This window comes from Temnothorax americanus, unplaced genomic scaffold, assembly GCF_048541705.1.
Source record: "Temnothorax americanus isolate GAGA-0224 unplaced genomic scaffold, ASM4854170v1 Scaffold35, whole genome shotgun sequence".
Taxonomy (NCBI): Eukaryota; Metazoa; Arthropoda; class Insecta; order Hymenoptera; family Formicidae; genus Temnothorax; species Temnothorax americanus.
Window position 1 is genome coordinate 1,164,914 of NW_027509496.1, and position 12,202 is coordinate 1,177,115.

The following is a 12,202-nucleotide window of genomic DNA, read 5'->3' on the forward strand; positions in this document are numbered from 1 at the left end:
AGGCCGTGATTTCCTTGCTCTTTTTTGATAGCGGGATCTGGAAGTAAGCCTGGCTGAGGTCGATGGTCGAAATATATCGTGCCTTACGCAATTTGTCTAAGATCGCGTTCATATACGGTAGTGGGTACGCGTCCTTTTTCGAGACATTGTTCACGAGTCGGAAATCTAAACAGAAGCGATACGTCCCGTTAGGCTTTTTAATCATGACGATAGGCGTCGACCACTCGCTCTGCGACGGCTCTATTATACCGGCCTTTAGTAGGCGATCTACTTCCTCGTAAATGGCCTCCTTTATTTTCGGTGACACGGGGTAACAACGTTGCCGAATTGGAGGGTGGTCCCCTACATCGATACTATGCTCGGTCAACGTGGTGGCGCCGAGTTCCTCTGTACTTCCCGCAATTTGTGACTTTAGGAACGATTGTAACTGTTTTTCTTGTTCGGGAGTTAACTCGCTTAGTCCGCAGCAAACGAGAGGCGACGCTTCTGGCTTTCGCGTCCCTTCTCCCTCCCCCGTTTGACCTAGCTCGATATCCACGCTGTCATCTCCGGCCACTATCACTCGAACGCTCGCGAGAGAGCTAGAAGATCCCTTCTCGAAAGGGTAAGATCGCGAGGAATCCTCAACGAAATTCCAAGTACCGTTCGCGAAATTGATATTTACTCCGAATGCCGTCAGGAAATCCACACCCAAGATACACGGTAACGCTAATGTCGGTAGTGAATAAACTCTCATGTTCAATGTTTTACCGTGTACGCTAATCGGGACCCTCACTTCCCCCTTTACTCTCGCCGTCTGATTGGTCGCGGTCGTCACGCGCCTGCCGCCGGCCGGATTGAACTTGAAACCGAGCTGCTTAATTAAGGCGATAATTTCCGGACCCGCGAACGTACGGCTAGAACCCGAGTCTACTAAAGCGCTGATCTCAAATCCCTTGATTTGGATGCGCAGAAACTTGAGAGAGGCCGAGCCTCCCTGTTCGCTAAACGCGCTATACGCGGCATCGCGGTGCTCTATCGGTAACGACTTTTTAGGGGCGGAGGGGTTAGGAGTCGGGTCGCCCCTGGTTTGCGACTCCCTTACTCGTTTCCCGAACACGTCGGGCAAGTGCGGGTGGTGTATTCGGCCCTTCCACACCGATAACAGTGTTTACGCGGCGGGGCCGTGCAATCACGCGCGAAATGCCCAGTCGAATCGCAATTCCAACATTTTGCGGCCTGCGTCGCGTTTGCGGTGACCGATGAGGTGCTCGGCGCATTCGCCGCAGATGCGGCAGTCACGGCCGGGGTATTCTCTTTCGGCCCGCGGGCATTGGCCCTCCTCGCGCCCGCCCCTGCTCCGCTCGAATTTGCGTTAGTCACGCCGAGAGCAGCCACGGAATCGCGATGTTGCCCGCCCCCCTGTCGGTTCGCGCCCTTCGGCGCTCGGTAAGCGAGATCTGGGAAGAAGGACCGTTCCGGCGGAGGCGGAGCACGATAATTCTGTGCGGCGCGGTAGCTAGCTTCCGCACGCGCAGCCCATTGCTCAAGCGCGTCCATATTGTTTACCGCGTCCCGAGGTATTAAGGTCTGCAACCGGGGCAGCATGTGTCGGTGCGCGTACCCGACCTTCTCCTCCTCGCGCCACGGCGGCGATAACCGATCGTAAAGGGTGTTTAAGCAAGTCAGGAAGTCCGTTACGGACTCCTGTTCCCCTTGTGTTCGCCGCATAATTTCGTCGCGAAGGGCGAACTGAAAATCTGGGTTTCCGAAACGTGTACGCCACGCGGTTTTAAACGCGGCCCATGTCGTCAGCCGTTCTCTCTTCCCGCGGAACCAATAAAGCGCTATACCTGAGAGAAAGAACGGGAGACATCGTAAAATATCCTCATCAGCGACCGGAATCAACTCGCGGCCCTCCTCCATACGCAACAGAAAAGTCTCGGCATCCTCTCCGCGCGCGCCCGAAAACTTTAAGTCCCATTTCCGCATGATATTATAAATGGTCGTCGCGGAGTTTTCGCCCGCCTCGCGAGAGGTTCGATGCACGTGATCCCGGGAAACGCCCGAGTGATCGAGGTGCGAAGACGCAACCAACCCCGCGGACGGACTATCCGGGCGGGTGTCCCCCACAGGAATCTCAAGGTATCCTGCATTAACCGGGTAATTCGCATCGGCCCCCGTCAGCTGTATTAATTCGACGTTCGTCGCGCGGTTCGATTCGGAGTCGGCCACCCGGTTCGACTCGGATGCCCTTTCGGAGCCGCCGCCGCGACGCGCGGTCGTCAGCAAGCGTAACAGGCGAAGCGCCAGCTCGGGATCGGACCCGTCGGTGGCTAATCCGCGTCGACCCAATTCGGCGATCCGTTCCTCGCGCGTAGCGTGGAGGATCCACTCATCGGTAAGCTCGGTGGAATTCATTTCGTCGTTCGAAATTATTCCCGAAAGCGAAATCTATATTCCGCGCGAAAGCTACGGAATGTTACCGTATTTCCGAAAGAGAATAACACGCGAACAATAATACACAAACAATAACACTCGCGAAAGGAATGTAACGGTAACGCGAAATAGGCAAACAGTTTTTCTGACGCGATGGTCCGCTCGATGTAAACACCGAATTCCGGTGTTATCGCGATCGCACTTTCACCAAATTCCAACGCGTCTCACGGCACCGAATAATATCTCCGATTTACCGAGTAACCCACCCGAATACATTTACTTCAATAACCAATTTTCAAATAATATTTTATACCAAGCTGCAAGAAAGAGGTTAGACCAAACATAATATGGCACAACACAATTAAATAATATCGCAATCAGAAGTATATCATATATAATATCGCATCAAAACATGAAATAAGGAAAGGATTAATTCTTTATTCCGACGAACACAAGGAAACGATATCGGCAAGTAATCCGCGAGACTCTTGTCACCCGCACGAAAATATCGTAGCGCCGTACCGAGCCCTTTACGTGCCTTTCGGCGATCTTTCGGCGGCCCCACGTTGGGCGCCAAATTTTGTCACGACTTTTTGCACTCCCGGACCGCTCCGGGACGTGAGCCGGATCAAAAGGACTTAGGAGAGCGGGATGGATGGCCTCTCCAGTGATTTCCTCGCACCTCCGATACTCCACGAAATGTTCCGAATGTTAGACGCGTACCTTCGCGTCCACGAAATCGCGAAAACCTAAACGAGACGCGAAACGAAGTGTGGAGGTGCGTGGAATCGGCTAGCTTGACCTAATCACGGGCGGGGTTAATGAAGGGCGGCACGGCACTCGGCGGGGTGACACGTTAATTTCATACTCAGTCAGATAACAAAGAATATAATATTTATTGAGTACTGGTTGTCGGGAAAATAACAACGTTTATCCATCCGGCTTCGATCAAACATAAGATAATTTCGATAAATAACTCAAGAATAGCCGGTGGCGGGGTGTCGAGATTCACTTAACAGAACTAATTTTTCTGCGGACGCGAGACACCCACGGAGTATTAATTGGGCCTCTAATAAACCTGCTGAAGGTTCTATTCTCAAACAATTAATAATATGATATGAATAATATGAATAATAATAAGACGTTTAATATCACTCACGAGAGTGAGGTTCAACACAAAATGTCGCGAAATAAGGGTACGTCACGCTTGGATTGCGTGGAAACCACGTCCGGGACCGTACGAAAACTCTGTCGCAATAATCTTAACTTAACGCGAGATATTCGACTCGGGCGCAACGGGGAGGCGCCGAGTCATTCAACCAAGCGAGTCGCGATATCGCTAATAATGTTGGGCGCCAGGTGTGGAGAAGGCCACACCACCTTTGACTCGAAGTGCTCTTCTAATATCCACGGAACGCCAGGAAGAACTACGCAATTAACATCTAAACGCACGAAGCGTGTGAACGCCGGTAATTTCTTAACGCGAGTATAGGACGCAACGCAAGTAATACCGGACGCAAAGTTTCTCAACGCGAGAGCACAATTATCAACCCGTAATAACGAAATTCGAACACCGATCGATACGCTAACATCGACGCTCGAACATCAGAATTTCCCGACGCGAAGAAACGGAACGCAATTGACGAACTACCGGCCCGTATGCGGCCGTATACCAAGGTCGCGAGGACAACGCAATATACTCGCGATACCGAACTCATTAACGCCTATCGCGATCTCCAGGGATTCGCCACAACGCTGGTACCACTGTTCCGCGGCCACAATACCATCCCGAGGCCCTTCGCTCTCGTTATCGATCGCGACATTACACTCAATCTTAACATACGTTATCCCGAGCGAGAGCGTGTACCGGAGGGCGGTGTCGTGGCTTTACATATCGCGATTTACGGGCAACCTCACCGGGAATACGCCTCCTCCTGGGCTCCTCGCCGTCGCCTTCCACCACGATCCTCGATCCTCCAGACAAGTATCGAAATACCCGACTCGGGGTGGCTATCGCGTATCTTACAAAACGATTCTCGCCGACGGACGACCAGAGAGTGAGAACGCTAGACCCGCTCGATTGCGGAATCGATACGGTACCCCCTCCTGAGGGGCGCGCGAGCCAATCGGGCGCGAGCTTGCAAGCCCGCGGTGTCCCGGCGCAGTGCTGTCGATCCGAGATCCTTCGGGGGCGTGCAACGGTCCCTCGGCGGCGTGCGACTTCTCAATTCTGTCCTTAGCAGCGGACGGAATTCGGTTATCGCCGGTGTGTCTCCGGTTGGACCCTGGGGCGGTAATCAGTCACCCCGTAGGTCGATGTTTTGTAGAGATCCTTTGCTGAAGCCGGGTGTTCACCCATGCTCTTGGGGCCCCGCTATCGGCGGCCTCGTCCGTCGCTGCCGTACGTGCCGCCCGCCTGCCGCGCTGCTCTCGCCAGCCCGCGATCTCTGCTGCTTCCGCGTTTGCCACCCCTCCCGGGTCATCGATCGTCCTTGATTTTCCTCGCCACGTACTCCCTCAACGGTGTGCCGTGGTGTGGGTGAGGTGCCGCGCGTATTACATTGCAAAAAAAAAGGAACGTCATCAGAACGTGGAAACGCAATTAATTATGACCCCTGGAGATCTCGCCGTTGCCTCCCTGGTCCGTCCCTGGGCGCGAAATTCCGCGTCTTGTGACGGCGGCGGGGCGCCGCGACGATGCGGCGAGCCGCAACGTCACACTATATATATACATATATATATAGAAAGTATATATACATATATAGAGATATATGATATATACTATAGATATAGAGGAATAGATAGAGAGAGTATATAGCTATATATATATATAGATCATATAGATTATCTATATATATTATAGCAGATTATATATAATGATTAGTTATATAGATATTAAAGATATATATATATAGATATATATATATATATTTAATTATATACTTATATATATATATATATATATATATATATATATATATTGTGACGTTGCGGCTCGCCGCCTCGTCGCGGCGCCCCGCCGCCGTCACAAGACGCGGAATTTCGCGCCCAGGGACGGACCAGGGAGGCAACGGCGAGATCTCCAGGGGTCGTAATTAATTGCGTTTCCACATTCTGATGACGTTCTTTTTTTTTGCAATGTAATACTCGCGGCACCTCACCTACACCCCGGCAAACCTTCGAGGGAGTACTTTCGCGAGTGTTATTGTTCGTGTATTATTGTTTGCATGTTATTCTCTTTCGGAAATACGGTAACATTCCGTAGCTTTCGCGCGGAATATAGGTTTCGCTTTCGAGAATAATTTCGAACGACGAAATGAATTCCACCGAGCTTACCGATGAGTGGATCCTCCACGCTACGCGCGAGGAACGGATCGCCGAATTGAGTCGACGCGGATTAGCCACCGACGGGTCCGATCCCGAGCTGGCGCTTCGCTTGTTACGCTTGCTGACGGCCGCGCGTCGCGGCGGCGGCTCCGAAAGAGCATCCGAGTCGGACCGTGTGGCCGACTCCGAATCGAACCGCGCGACGAACGCCGAATTAATACAGCTGACGGGGGCCGATGCGAGTCACCCGGTTAATGCAGGATACCTTGAGATTCCTGTGGGGGACATCCGCCCGGATAGTCCGTCCGCGGGGTTGGTTGCGTCTTCGCACCTCGATCACTCGGGCGTTTCCCGGGGTCACGTGCATCGAACCTCTCACGAGGCGGGCGAAAACTCCGCGACGACCATTTATAATATCATGCGGAAATGGGACTTAAAGTTTTCGGGCGCGCGCGGAGAGGATGCCGAAACGTTTCTGTTGCGCGTAGAGGAGGGCCGCGAATTGATTCCGGTCGCTGATGAGGATATTTTACGATGTCTCCCGTTTTTTCTCTCAGGTATAGCGCTTTATTGGTTTCGCGGGAAGAGGGAACGGCTGACGACATGGGCCGCGTTTAAAACCGCGTGGCGTACACGTTTCGGAAACCCAGATTTTCAGTTCGCCCTTCGCGACGAAATTATGCGGCGAACACAGGGGGAACAGGAGTCCGTAACGGACTTCCTGACTTGCTTAAACAACCTTTACGATCGGTTATCGCCGCCGTGGCGCGAGGAGGAGAAGGTCGGGTACGCGCACCGACACATGCTGCCCCGGTTGCAGACTTTAATACCTCGGGACGCGGTAGACAATATGGATGCGCTTGAGCAATGGGCTGCGCGTGCGGAAGCTAGCTACCGCGCCGCACAGAATTATCGTGCTCCGCCTCCGCCGGAACGGTCCTTCTTCCCGGATCTCGCTTACCGAACGCCGAAGGGCGCAAACCGACAGGGGGGCGGGCAACATCGCGATTCCGTGGCTGCTCTCGGCGTGACTAACGCAAATTCGAGCGGAGCGGGGGCGGGCGCGAGGAGGGCCAATGCCCGCGGGCCGAAAGAGAATACCCCGGCCGTGACTGCCGCATCTGCGGCGAATGCGCCGAGCACCTCATCGGTCACCGCAAACGCGACGCAGGCCGCAAAATGTTGGAATTGCGATTTGACTGGGCATTTCGCGCGTGATTGCCAGGCCCCGCCGCGTAAACACTGTTATCGGTGTGGAAAGGCCGAATACACCACCCGCACTTGCTCGACGTGTTCGGGAAACGAGTAAAGGAATCGCAAACCAGGGGCGACCCGACTCCTACCCCCTCCGCCCCTGAAAAATCGTTACCGATAGAGCACCGCGATGCCGCGTATAGCGCGTTTAACGAACCGGGAGGCTCGGCCTCTCTCAAGTTTCTGCGCATCCAAATCAAGGGATTTGAGATCAGCGCTTTAGTAGACTCGGGTTCTAGCCGTACGTTCGCGGGTCCGGAAATTATCGCTTTAATTAAGCAGCTCGGTTTCAAGTTCAATCCGGCCGGCGGCAGGCGCGTGACGACCGCGACCAATCAGACGGCGAGAGTAAGGGGGGAAGTGAGGGTCCCGATTAGCGTGCACGGTAAAACATTGAACATGAGAGTTCATTCACTACCGACCTTAGCGTTATCGTGTATCTTGGGTGTGGATTTCCTGACGGCCTTCGGAGTAAATATCAATTTCGCGAACGGTACTTGGAATTTCGTTGAAGATTCCTCGCAATCTTACCCTTTCGAAAAGGGATCTTCTAGCTCTCTCGCGAGCGTTCGAGTGATAGTGGCCGGAGATGACAGCGTGGATGTCGAGCTAGGTCAAACGGGGGAGGGAGAAGGGACGCGAAAGCCAGAAGCGTCGCCTCTCGTTTGCTGCGGACTAGCGAGTTAACTCCCGAACAAGAAAAACAGTTACAATCGTTCCTAAAGTCACAAATTGCGGGAAGTACAGAAGAACTCGGCGCCACCACGTTGACCGAGCATAATATCGATGTAGGAGACCACCCTCCAATTCGGCAACGTTGTTACCCCGTGTCACCGAAAATAAAGGAAGCCATTTACGAGGAAGTAGATCGCCTACTAAAGGCCGGTATAATAGAGCCGTCGCAGAGCGAGTGGTCGACGCCTATCGTCATGATTAAAAAGCCTAACGGGACGTATCGCTTCTGTTTAGATTTCCGACTCGTGAACAATGTCTCGAAAAAAGACGCGTACCCACTACCGTATATGAACGCGATCTTAGACAAACTGCGTAAGGCACGGTATATTTCGACCATCGACCTCAGCCAGGCTTACTTCCAGATCCCGCTATCAAAAAAGAACAAGGAAATCACGGCCTTTGCGGTACCGGGAAAAGGCTTATTTCATTTTAAGCGAATGCCGTTTGGCTTAACGGGAGCTCCCGCCACCTTTCAGAGGTTATTAGATCGCTTAATTGGACCAGAAATGGATCCTTACGCGTTCGCGTATCTGGATGATATCGTCGTGGCTACCGAAACTTTCGAAGAGCATCTCGAGTGGTTGGGACGAGTTTTCGCGCGTATTCGCGAGGCGGGCTTAACGATTAATCCTGAGAAAAGTAAATTCTGTCGGTCGCAAGTAAAGTACCTCGGATTTTTAGTCCAACGGGAGGGTTTAAAGGTCGATCCCGACAAGACTGTTGCGATTAGGGAATATCCCGCGCCGCGTAACCTCCGACAGTTACGCCGCTTTATCGGCATGGCCTCTTGGTACCGTCATTTCATCCCGCAGTGTGCTACTCTTCTCGAACCGTTAACGCGGTTACTTAAAAAGAATCAGGTGTGGGAATGGGGCGAAGACCAAGGGTCCGCTTTCGACACAATAAAGGAGTGTCTGACATCCCCGCCAACCCTATCGTGCCCGGACTTTAGCGTGCCGTTTGTGCTGGAAACAGATGCAAGCTTCGTGGGTCTAGGCGCTGTGCTAACACAGCAGATTGACGGTCACGAGCATGTGGTGGCTTTCGCGAGTAGAGCCCTGTCCGACGCGGAGAAAAAGTACTCGACAACCGAGCAGGAATGCCTAGCGGTCGTGTGGGCAATTACGAAATTCCGACCCTACCTCGAGGGCTATCGCTTCACGGTTATTACGGACCATAGCAGTCTACGCTGGCTCCATAACCTAAAGAATCCTACCGGACGTCTAGCCAGATGGGCCCTCAAACTTCTCGAGTACGACTACAGTATCGAACATAGGAAAGGTGCGATGCACCACGTGCCGGATGCGCTTTCGCGAATATATGAGCAGGATGTCGAGGTGTGCGCTGTCGCCGCGGTTGACAATGACTGGTATGTTAGACGATTCCGAGAAGTTCTCGAAAAACCGCGTTGATTCCCGGGATGGAAAGTAGAGGAAAATCAGCTATATTTTCGCCGACCTCACCCCGTAATAAACGAAACCGTGGAGGACCTTAATCGATGGAAATTAGTCGTGCCGAAGGACTCGCGGGGGGATATTATTTGGGAAAACCACGATCCGCCTCAGGCCGGACACTTGGGCGTCGAGAAGACGTACCCCCGTGTCGCGACAAGATATTATTGGCCGCGGATGTATAGAAAGATCGCCCAGTACGTGCGCCGGTGTGACACTTGCCAGCGGACTAAAGTAGAGCAAGATGTTCCCGCGGGGTTAATGGGTCAACGCGTAATAGAGGCTTCGTGGACGGTCGTTGCCGCGGATATAATGGGGCCACTCCCGCCCAGTAAATCGGGGCACGCATATCTTCTCGTGGTGCAGGATCTTTTCACGAAGTGGATTGAGTGTTGCCCGTTACGTGAGGCTACCGGCAAGAAAATCAGAGAGGCTATCAAAGACCTCGTTATTTTTCGTTGGGGAGCCCCGCGCGTCTTGTTAACTGACAACGGCACCGAGTTTTTGAACCGAGAATTGCACGCGTTAGCGGAACAGTACGGCATTCAACACACAACGGTACCGCCGTATCACCCACAAGCGAACCCTGTCGAACGAGTCAATCGCGTATTGAAAACGATGATTACCGCTTACTTGGAACGGGACCACCGCGAATGGGACCAACATATTAACGAGTTTCGTTTCGCGTACAATTCCGCACACCATACTTCGCTGCAAGCGACACCCGCTTTTCTAAATTTCGGGAGGGAACCTCAGCCTGTTAATCTATCTCGCGGACGGGAAGCCGAAGCTGTCGCGGTGGAGAACTCCGATCCTACCCTTTGGAGAGAAAGAATGGAGAAGATCCAACAGTTACGGACATGGATTGTCGAAAATTTAGAGACGGCTCAAATGAAACAAACCCAATATTATAATTTGCGTAGGCGAGATCGCCAGTTCGTGGTGGGCGACCGCGTGTTGAAACGACAGCACGTCTTATCGTCCGCCGCTCAGCACGTTTCCGCGAAATTGTCTACAAAATTTCATGGCCCCTTTTCCGTACGAAAAATTCTGTCGCCAGTTGTATACGAGCTTGCCGATTCATTAAGCCACTCAATCGAAAAAATTCACATCAAGGATCTGAAACCTTATTATGAATAGTATTCGCGTTCTTCTTTTGTTGTTATTTTGGGGCTCACGCTTTCAAGTGTCTTTCCGTAGGCTGACGCACGGGCTCTGAGGTAAGGAAAGACCCATGGAGAAAGTTCTCGTTTCATTTTTTTTTTGATCGGCACCAAGATACCAAAAATTTTCTTTTTCGTTGCGTCGGGGGGGGAAAAATAATCTTTTTTTGGCGATACCTAGTGCCGTAATTGCCTTCTTGTGTATAAATAAATTGCCGTAAGCAAGCTGTAAGCGAAGTTCGTAACCCACCCAAAGACCTCCGTCCTTCGTCAATTTCCGTATCGCAGGAAACCCGCCGTGAACGGCCGTCGCGTCCAAGATAACGCGCCGGTCCGACCGTACGTAGTAGGGCCACGATGGAACATAATCGCGCTCTCGTTCTGCGGTCGACACGTCATTTCGCGTTAGGTTGGTTTTGGAATGCTCGCCGAGGGCGGCGTAGCAAAAACTAGGGCCGCTGGTCAAAAACGACCCGGCAAGTTATGGCCGAGTACTGCCGGCGTACTCGACCAAAAGGGGGGTAACTCCTCCGCCTTGGTGTTAAGTTTGGTTTTAGATAGACGGTCGACAACAAGCGGGAGGCATTTCGCCGTCGTAGGCTGCCGTACAGGAGTCCGACTGCGCCGCGTGGACAGGTCCAAAACGGGGAAACGGGGAGATAATGAATTGCGTTCCCGGATTGCGATCCCCGAGGGTCTACAGTGCGTGAGGGTGGGCCAAAGAATTACTAGGATAGAATTAGCTTTCTTTTTTTTCCAGCGTGACAGTTTTTTTTGTTTTGTTATGTTGTGAGGTCCTACTTGTGTTTGTTCCGTTGTCCTGAGGCCCGAAGCTGGAGATTTCGATCGCGTGGCGTTCCTATGGTCACCCCCGGGGGGCGAGTGGCTAAACGGGGCAGCCGCGCCCGGTATGCTTCTTCTTGGGGTGGGGTGTTGTGACGTTGCGGCTCGCCGCCTCGTCGCGGCGCCCCGCCGCCGTCACAACACGCGGAATTTCGCGCCCAGGGACGGACCAGGGAGGCAACGGCGAGATCTCCAGGGGTCGTAATTAATTGCGTTTCCACATTCTGATGACGTTCTTTTTTTTTGCAATGTAATACTCGCGGCACCTCACCTACACCCCGGCAAACCTTCGAGGGAGTACTTGGCGAAGGAAATCAAGGACGATCGATGACCCGGGAGGGGTGGCAAACGCGGAAGCAGCAGAGATCGCGGGCTGGCGAGAGCAGTGCGGCAGGCGGGCGGCACGTGCGGCAGCGACGGACGAGGCCGCCGATAGCGGGGCCCCAAGCGCATGGGTGAACACCCGGCTTCAGCAAATGGTCTCTACAAAACATCGACCTACGGGGTGACTGATCACCGCCCCAGGGTCAAACCGGAGGCACACCGGCGAGGACCGAATTCCGTCCGCTGCTAAGGACCGAATTGAGGAGTCGCACGCCGCCGAGGGACCACTGCACGCCCCCGAAGGATCTCGTATCGACAGCACTGCGCCGGGACACCGCAGGCTTGCAAGCTCGCGCCCGATTGGCTCGCGCGCCCCTCAGGAAGGGGTACCGTATCGATTCCGCAATCGAGCGGGTCTAGCGTTTTGACTCTCTGGTCGTCCGTCGGCGAGAATCGTTTTGTAAGATACGCGATAGCCACCCCGAGTCGGGTATTTCGATATTCGTCTGGAGGATCGAGGATCGTGGTGGAAGGCGACGGCGAGGAGCCCAGGAGGAGGCGTATTCCCGGTGAGGTTGCCCGTAAATCGCGATATGTAAAGCCACGACACCGCCCTCCGGTACACGCTCTCGCTCGGGATAACGTATGTTAAGATTGAGTGTAATTTCGCGATCGATAACGAGAGCG

At 53.2% G+C, this 12,202-nt stretch overlaps 1 protein-coding gene across 1 annotated transcript in view; it reads left to right on the plus strand.

The window, feature by feature from the left end:
- LOC143901569 (uncharacterized) overlaps nt 1–12,202 on the plus strand; it is a 229,034-nt gene that overhangs the window by 130,607 nt on the left and 86,225 nt on the right. The gene's annotated exons all lie outside the window — the stretch shown is intronic.